The sequence below is a fragment of the Mus musculus genome, chromosome 16, assembly GCF_000001635.26.
Source record: "Mus musculus strain C57BL/6J chromosome 16, GRCm38.p6 C57BL/6J".
NCBI lineage: Eukaryota > Metazoa > Chordata > Mammalia > Rodentia > Muridae > Mus > Mus musculus.
In genome coordinates, this window is record NC_000082.6 from 7,206,675 (window position 1) to 7,216,574 (window position 9,900).

The following is a 9,900-nucleotide window of genomic DNA, read 5'->3' on the forward strand; positions in this document are numbered from 1 at the left end:
TGGTTTTCTCTCTTGGTTCATCTGGGAGAAACACCAAGCTTCCCTCTGCCTTTATCTTCATGCACCTTTTTCCTTTGGTGTGCCTCTGTGTCCAAGTCCCTCCTTTGCATAAGATACAGTTGCAAAGGGATATTGAGGTAGCTTAGTTGGCATGAGAATATGCATTCATCTTCAGGACCCACATATGAACATAGTGACATGCATGTATAATCCCAGCACCAAGGAGATAGAGATGCCTCATGCTTTCTGACCAGACAATCTGTTCAATTTTAGTGAGAAAATGTCCAAAAAATAAACAAACAAAAAACTAAGGAAGGAAGATACCCAAAGTGTCCCCTTGGCAATGAATGCACTGATACATATGTGTGTGTACATAGACATAGACATAGACATAGACATAGACATAGACATAGACATAGACATAGACATAGACATTCATATATGAACACAAAATCATGCAGTTGTGATAGACTGGAAACCCATGTGCTCTTTTCTCTTGGGTGATCCCAGCATAACTACTACTGTAGCTGGGCTGGCAAGAGCATCGGTGTGTAACATTGGGTGTATATCAGTTAAACCTATAGAAGACATAAACATAGGTCAGTGGGTGAATATAGAATAATTAATTATAAAGAGAATGTCTTGGCTACACAAAGAGGTTCCAAGGTAATTCCATCCATTCTGAAGATAGACATATTGGAATCATATGAGACTAACCATCCAGTCCAGAGAAAAAAATGCTGCCCACAGACAGAATGCTCTGTGCAAACATGCACTGCACTAACAGGTTTCAAAATGTTACTGATGTTCTCTGATGGTTTTGTTTTGAATTAAATTTCCACCGGCCTCTGTTTTCTTTAGCACTGTTGTCTCAGAATTCTTAGACCAGCTAACTAGAATGTCAACATAGGTTGCACACAATAATTTAGCCAGACTCTTGATCTGTTACCATCTGAACAAAATTGTGTACTTCTGGGCTGCTTCCATCTTCTCTGCCAATAATACAAATGTTTTCTAAGTTTCTAGAAATGCCTGGTTTCTTTGGATTTGCCTTGACATCACACAGAGCCTTTTCTCCCTTAAGTAAGCAAAGCTCTGTGAGCTTCTCAGCGTCTGCCGCCTACTCAGCTCAGTGTTCAAACAGGCAGATGTCCTCAAAAGACCACACACCCCAGTCTATAAAGAATAGTACTGGTGCCCTGGTTAACCCTGTGTGAATCATCAGTAGTACAATCCCAAGTAATACATCAGTTTGAGTATGGTATTAAAGACCTTACTGGAAGTAGGGGCAGGCTCAATTACAGAACTTAGAAAACTGGAGCTTAATTTCTTGGCTCCTCTGACCAGATTTTCAAAGCAGTGAACTGTGCTGGTGCTGTACTGCTTGCACAAGGCTCTCGGTCCACACTTATAGAGGGGGATTTCATCACTGGCATGTGTATAGCATGTGTATGCTCAGTTGTGTAGTATTGGATGTGGAAAGCCCATGAAGTTATAGTGTTCTTGTATTCTGATGCCTAACAACTTGTGTTTCATTGTTAGCTTGCCATCAAGTCTATGTTCAGCTTTCTGTACTCCCCAAGGAAAGTTTCCAGAAGAATGAGTGGGGTCCACAGATCATCAGCCATGCATACCTATTGCTACCCCTATATTTGTCAGGTTCTATAGATGGAAAACAGGGTGTATTGAAAATAGAATCAAATCTCAAACAAATTGTATTAAGTGCCTGGCCTTTGAGACTTACTGAATGAGCTCCCCTTGGATGCTCAGGTTAAATTGGCATGAAAGATGCTTACTACCCCCCTCCCACCTCCCAGGCTTGCATGTGAGGTTCAGGAAGGTATTGAGGAGTTGCTCCCAGAAACCTTCCATTCTACCCTTGGCTGAGATACTAGGAGGGTACCAATGGAGAAATAAAACACCACTGGAGAAATAATACCCTCACTACATATATGAAGCGAAGGACATTTCCTCTTCATTTCCATGTCAAGCATTTGACTTGCTTTGCATGAGGCTACAGCATCATGAGGGTGGTTCCAGGATCTCCTCCCCTTTTCATCTTCCTCACTGTGGCTGGCTTTTTTTTTTCTGGGACGTGTCATTGCTTCATTTCCTCTGTATTGTGACCAACATGTGGGGTCAAGCACCCTGTGAAGGCCATGCTGGTAGTCAGTCCTGTGTCTACTGTTCTGTAAGACACACTGGGGGCTCCGACTTTAAACCCTCACCATAAAGTAGTCTGTGGTCAGTCCTGCATGACAGGATAGTCTCTATTTCTTCTTTTACTTCCCTTCTTTCACTCTGTCACACCTTGTGTGAGATACATTTCCCTATTTTAACACCGTATCTACCTCCATTTCCTCTTTTGTTAAGCTATATCATTCCTAAGGTATTTCTTGCTCACTATTAACTCCTGGCTTAGACATCAGCTCCTTTCAAGGACATTCTTGATCATTTCAGCTCATTTGCTTTCTTTCCTCAAGACATATATTCCATTGCACAGAAAATCCCAAATCTGTCTTGGCACTCTGGCCTGCCTAGATCTTCGCACTGTCTGAGTCCTGGCTATGTAGTTCACTACTGCATCCCCTAGCTTACACTTTGGAAGATGCGGGGTACCGAGCTATAGAAAAGAGTTGTATGGATTCCATGTTGCTTCTTGAATAGGTCACAGCCCTCTGTGACTTTCTGGCAGTCTCTCCTGGTTTCCTTTCTTATATATCTGATAATAATTCATTTTATGACAGCTCTTTTTTTCCTAGCTGGCAAACTATTAGAAGCTAAAACTTATGCAATGCACAGTGAAAGACAAGGTCATACTTTATCATCTTTGCCTGTTTCCATAACCAGATTAGACACTTTACTACAAGCGAGGTGAATAACAGCCAATTGATATTTTTTATGTCAAACACCTTGATTACAAACTGTAGGTGAACACTAGGGAAATGTAAAAGATCTGATGACAAGCTCCTGCCCTTAAGTAGTGTATAGTTTCCCAAGACCTCCTTAATATTCAAGAGATTATAGTGATATTTAAAATACAAGCAGATTTTACTTTTATATATTCCTTTTAGATTGTGTAGGAATGGTTGGTTGTCTTAATAATATCTTCTGTTGTGACAAAGCACCCTGAAAGAATCAACATAGAACAGAAAGATTCATTTTGGCTCACAGCTTTAGGATATAGTCCATCATGGGATAGAAAGGTCACCCTGCATCTGCAGTCAGCATTCAGAGGGAGTTGAATGTTGGCATTCAGCTCACTGTCTGGTTTTTAGTTAACCTAGGGACATGAAATGGTGTCACCTACATTTAAATTGTGCCTGTCCACCTCAGTTAAGCAAATCTAGATCATCTTTCTCAAAACTGCACTGAGATTTGTTACCATGGAAATTCTAAATCCCAACAGATTGATAATTGAGAGTTAACTATTACCAAGGTATTTCTTGAGTCTTAGCTAGGTCATGTTCCATCAAAACCACATAATAACTGTCTGTGTATGAATCTAGCTTTGAGAAGGGCTGGAAGATGAAGAAGATATGTTGATTCATGGCTATGTGACATACATTTTCTTTTGGGTAACATGAAGAAGGATATCTCGACAGATCTCTTTATTTTGTTGTATTTGGATGTCTTCTTTTCTCTTTGATGAAACCACTTGTTATACATTACATCATCCCAATGTGAATAATGTATGATTCTCTTTTCAGCAGCTTGACTGAAGTTCTCAACTATCCCAGTCTAGTGACGGGGCTTCTTGTCTTCTTGGTGACATTCATTTATAATCAGTAGTCCCTTGGGTGCTGCTCTTCTCTACTTCCAGCATACTTGCTTTGCCTGTATGGTGTCTCCCTTTCTTACTAAAAACTATATATCACATCCACAAAAATCTTAATGTTGGCTATGAAGGTGTAGGTGACATTGTTACTGTCCCTAAATTGTATCTTCAGGGTAGCTATAAAGAAGCTATTGAAAAAAGAAAAAGATCCACTGTAGTAGGCTTAGCAATAGCAGAAGTCATTTCTTGTCTTGAACTTGGAGTTGGCACAAGTTTTATGGTGGTAATGGAGGCAGCTGTGGTCGTGGCAGCAGCAGTGGCAGTGATGGTGGAGGAGGTGGTGTTGTTACTGATGATGGTAGTGGAGATGGAGGTGAAGTACAGGTGGTGATCATCACAGAAGTGAGGGTAGTAAAAAGAAGTAGATTGTGAAAATCATTTTTTGAACTCTGATATCCTTCACACCCAGGACAGAACAATTCTTATTGAATTATTGTCTAAAGTACATTTATCAGGACAAGCAAGATGACTTAGTAGGTAAAGGCATTTTCTATAAAAGCTTGATAATATGAGTTGCTTCCCTGGAACCCATACAAAGCGAGGAGAGGATAAACTTCACAGTGTTGTCTTCTGACGTCCTTGCGCGTACCATGGCACATGTGATCACACACATTCATATACACAGACACTACTGATAAAGAAATAAGCATTAAAATGCAATTTATCTGGCCTTTCCTTTCTGAAAATTTCAGCCTCGATGTTTATTCACAAAATTCTACTTCCTGTGTGTTCTTCTGCATTTGTGTCCACATGACAGTATACATGATGGTGATGGGCTGTTACGTCTGTCACTCAGAGAGTGATGGAGAAGTCATGAGAGAATTGATGGCTGAATAGCCAGAGCAGCTGAGCTTTCTCTGTCATAGCTATCCTGACATCCATAGTGATGTCAGCTTCATTTCCAGCTGCAAATATGACAAGACGTAACCTGGAAGACAGCCACTGAACCTTTACAAGGGCCTTCTTCAAGGCTTCTTTGTTGTTGTTGTTATTTTTGCTTTTTCTTAAATTCTGTATTTCTATACTTACTTTAAAAACATTAAAAAATAATAATGATTAAAAAGTTAAGCTCTGGGAACAGACGTATACTGGAGCAAATTTTATCATGCAGCTTTGCAGTGATCTCTCAGGAACTTGCATAGTATCACAAAATCCCTCATCTATAAAATGGAGATAACACTTGTATCTAAACCATGGAACTGTGAGCTGCCTCAAAAGTGACATTTATGAAGATGGCATGCATGGTACAAAGCCTTCTAATTATTCTATTACTAATTCTTGTATTACTAATGCTCTTAGCAGATTCACCGTTATCAGGAACCTTATTGGCTTTTCTGAGTTCTGAAGCTTAGAAAGGTAGGAATAAAATTATGACTTTTAGTAACCTCTAGGTTGCTGTGGATTTTAGATACATTTTCCAGGTTTCAAAAAATGCTTTCAGTTGAATGGTTCCAGCAATATCCTTATCCATGTCAGCCTTCATCTGAGCACCCGAGGTCAACGTTAGGGAATAGGAAGGGATATATGGACCAAGTCTGGTTAGATTGCTACATATAACCAAGCATTCAGCTTCCTTAAGGGATGTGCAGAGACTACTCACTGCTGTGCAGATGAAGCCAGGTATTCTAAATGGCAGTATTCATAGAAAACAGTTCTGCCTTTTGCCTGTGTTCATGGAAAGCAGTAGTCCACTCAGATGACTTGTTCCAAATAGACAAGAGTGTACACACTTTGTGTTGGAAAAAAAGGCATTCTATATTGCTGAACTGGGTAATTCCAGTGTGGAATGAAAGGGAATACTTCACATGAGTGGCTTGATGCATATAGCTAGGTGTTGTGTATACGCTCTGTCTTTGTGACAGTACATCATAGAATACTATATGTGGTGATTATAATGTGGACCATTATTCACTAGTGCAGAGCAACAGGAGATGGTGATGACCAGGATCTAGGTACCATGTAGGTCAGATAATGTTTCTGTGAACATAAAGATGGAAACATGACTCTAGTAAGCGCACACACGTGTGTGTGTGTGTGTGTGTGTGTGTGTGTATCCTCATGGCTTGGTAAGATTTTTAAAGCCGAAGGATGGGTCCCTTGTGTCCTGGAACAGTGATGAGAAATATGGGGAAGCCTCCATCCTCAATGTGGATGGCTAGTGTTTCACTTCTTCAGGACACTGGTAATCCTTTAAGAAATGTGCACATTCCCCTTTGAAAATATCACCTCAGAAGCAACTGTCTCCACGTCCCTGACTTGAACAGAGTGCCATAAATATTTGATGATTGCTAACTTTTAAGGAGTGGGGAAAAACAACCTCTATATTGCCTTCTGTAACTCTGATTGGGAAACTCAGGCTGGAAGATTTGGCAAACATGACACCTCATCTTTGCAAGCCTGCCGCCCACTCAGGCGGTTTGTGTTTCTGGGGCTGCTGTTTGTTAGCTGTGTCGAGATGGTTTCTGTCCTCTTGAGCTTCCACAGAGAGGCAGGGGAAGTGGAATGAGACAAATTGCTGTCCCTGGAGTCCTTGGAACAGATTATTGTTGTCTCTGATTCTGGTTTGCTGTGAACTCTTGACCTAAGGGCAGTGTCTCAGCACTCAGTTTAAGAGGTACTTTTTCCACAAGCTGGAAGAGTTAGGAGACTAAATTCTGTATGTTGACCAAATAGAGGTTAGGACTGAGTTTACTTCTATTTCAAATGAAGAGTACAGGGGTCTGACAGCTGGGTAGCTTCACTTCCTAGTCCTATGAGTATGAGCACCTTCAGCCCCTTAACAATGAGGTTCACCAAATGAAGAGGTTGAATTCTTATTCCATGAGATGGTGTAGACAGTGAATCCTCCATCATCAGTATTTAAGACAATGATGGTGTCACTCAAGAACATGTTTCTTGGGCTAGGGATATGGCTCTGTAGGTAAAGTGTCATGGGAACCCAAGGACTGAGTTTCAGAACCCTAGCAGCCACATAAAGGCCAAGTGTGGGTCGTGTGCCTTCAGCCCCTGTACTGAGGCTTACTGGCCAGCTAAAAGAGCCAAAACAGAGTGCTGTAGGATTAATGAGACATCGTATCTCAAATACTAAGGTGGGGAACAACATAGAAAGAGACCACCAAATAGACCTCTGATGCCTATATCCATACACAGGTATGTACCCATACACATATGCACTCATGTGTACAACACACACATACACATGCACGCATGTGAATGCACACATGCACACTACAAAAAGGGTTCTTCTTCTTCTTCTTCTTATCATCATCATCATCCTTTTCATCCCCATCATTATGACCATCACAGTAGCATCTTCATTGCTACTAACACTATTTTTGCTACCACCGTCATTACTTCCATCATTATCACCACCCAATCATCACTGCCACCATCTTCAACACCTGCGTGACCACAACAGTCACCACCATCAACATCACCATTCCTACCTGCACTACCCTATCATCATTACCACCACCACTATCAGGACCATCATCATTTCCATCATCACCAGTTACCATTATAATTGCCATTCATATCTTCATCCTTATTCCCAGTGTCTTCATTTTCACATGAATTCAGTAAAGCAATTCTCTAATCAGGCCAATATGGCTAAATTTCTAGTCCTTCTGTTAACCAATGGCTGGTTCACTAGAGCTAGTGGTATTGTTTTCACTCTAAATGAGCATATAAATATACCTTAGGTTTATTGTATATAAAAGGGGCTGTCTAATTGGAATTTCTTATATATGAGTGACCCACACAGTAGGTAAGAGCCCAACATCAGATCTGTGCTTGTGGACTAGATGGACCCAATTTCATGACAACAATGGGATTCATACAAAAGAACTTATAGATGATCAAATATATAGCTGTTGATATTCTCTGTCCACAAAAGAATTACAAAAGCCTCACAATGAAGAATAATCTGCATCACTGTTTCTGCTTTATGAATGAGGAAACTACAGCTCACAAGGATAAGGTTGCCTGTCAATGTCTCCACCTTAATACTCTTTGCTTCTCAATACTGTACCTTGATCCCGTTTGACAGTCTTAATAAAAGGCTAGGTTCCAGCAAATTCTGGAAATTACTTAGTATTATTTAGCATAGTTTATAATTTTTATTTTTGCACAACATTTTTATGTTGCAAACTGATTCACCTACATAAATGTTCCATGAAGCAAAATTACCTCTTTCTAGTCTATTCCTTCCTGGTGCCATGTAGTTTATTTCACTTAAAGAAGGTCAGTGTAGATTTAGAGCGAAGATGGCTCATTTGGCAAATTATTTGCCATAGAAACAAGAGGACCAGAATTCAGGTCCCCCAAATCCATGTGGAGTCTGGTCACAGAAGCACATAGTGATGATTCTAGCTCTAGGGAGGTGGAGAAAGGCAGATATCTGGAGCTTGCTGGTCAGGCTGGCCACCTGTATTAGTGGGTGCCAGATTTAGTGAGGAATCTTATCTCAAAGAATGTGATGAGGAGTGGTTGTGTAAATAACATAAATTCTGCCATACCCACATATACATACCACATAAATGCACACAAATATACATATTTTTAGAAATATTGCCCTGGTTCCCCCATTCATAGGTTTAATAATACAAGATATCACATATACCGTGTGAAAGACTGAAAGACCAACTTTCTCTTAGTACAGTGAACCAGCTTGTTTGTGGAGACCCTAGGCAGAGGTTGGCATGGATCCCACCCTCTGGGATTCCGAGGAAGCCATTTTACTGCAGCCCTTTGTTATTTGATGATTTGGAAAGAACCCCTAAGTTCTCGGGGTGAGTTCAGGATAGTGTCCATTCATTCTCTGATAGATTCTGCCAGAAGGTAGACACTCTAGTTGGTTCTTTTATTTAATAGTTATGTTTAATTATTTTTAAGAATTGTCATTATCATTCCCAGGGAGTTGTCCACTTTGGACTCCCCTCTCCTTTACCAGGCAGGGGTACAGAAATTTGGTCTCATAGTTATCAGTAAGGACAAGAAACATGTAGCTCTTAACAGACTTTGCTGTCCGCACATGCTGAGATGGACTCTGGCAAGGACAACCTGGGTTTTAGAGTAAGTGGATCAGGTAGAGCAGCCAGTACATCCTTTGAGGGAGTCCAAGTGCGACTGCAATTGCCCTGGCTGCCCGGTGCATTGGTGCATCGGGGAGTTAGACCCAGGCTGTGGTTGGGAATGGCAAGAATGATTTTCATCTTAGATTTTTATTTCTAATGCTTGATATCTGGGAATTTAAAAAAAATGTTATCGATCATCACAGGTCCTTCTGAACTCGTGCAAGAGAAAGACAGGAAGGTTGAAGGCTTCCAGCTTCTTTTGCCCTCACCTCCCCCCTAATCTAATTTAATTAGAAGCGTCCATTGCATGCCCGATTGCTGGGTTTGGGGTCCTGGGGTTTCCTTCACTGACAGCATGTTGATGCACTGAGCTCTTACTTCAGCTCAGAGTTCCCATCCACAGTCTCCATCCATGCAGGGGCTCTTTTCACAGGGAGCTGTGTCAATGATAAGCAGCTATCCACAGGAAGGTGTGCAGGACCCTTGCAATGACTCTTTTGATGAACAAGAAAGACATGGTCAAATGTAACTGACATTGATTTGACGTTCTTCTCCAATTGTTATGGTTTTAGTAAAGATAGAAGAACCAAATATCTGCAGCTTTAAACAAAGGAAATAAATGGTTTGGGGCCTGCAGCTGGCTCTGCGGCTGTGTGAGGTAATGCTTTATATGATGCTCATTTTTACAGATAAAACAATGGGGCTGAAAGAGACAGAAGAAGCAAAAGAGGCAACCAGAGCCCTATGCTGTTCATCCATTGCATGCCCGATTGCTGGGTTTGGGGTCCTGGGGTTTCCTTCACTGACAGCATGTTCATGCACTGAGCTCTTACCTAAGATGTATGGGAACAGTGCTGCAGTTTAGGCTGTTTCATTGCACGGGAGTCAAACCATCTGATAATTTAATCCACACCGTGAATGCTTCCGGTCCTCAGTGCTTCTTTCCTTGATTTCAGTTTGAAATAACAATGTGAAGTTACTCAATTA

The 9,900-nt window shown here is 41.0% G+C and overlaps 1 protein-coding gene across 46 annotated transcripts in view; it reads left to right on the forward strand.

The window, feature by feature from the left end:
- Positions 1 to 9,900, forward strand: part of Rbfox1 (RNA binding protein, fox-1 homolog (C. elegans) 1) — a 1,527,688-nt gene that overhangs the window by 1,321,882 nt on the left and 195,906 nt on the right. The window lies entirely within an intron of this gene.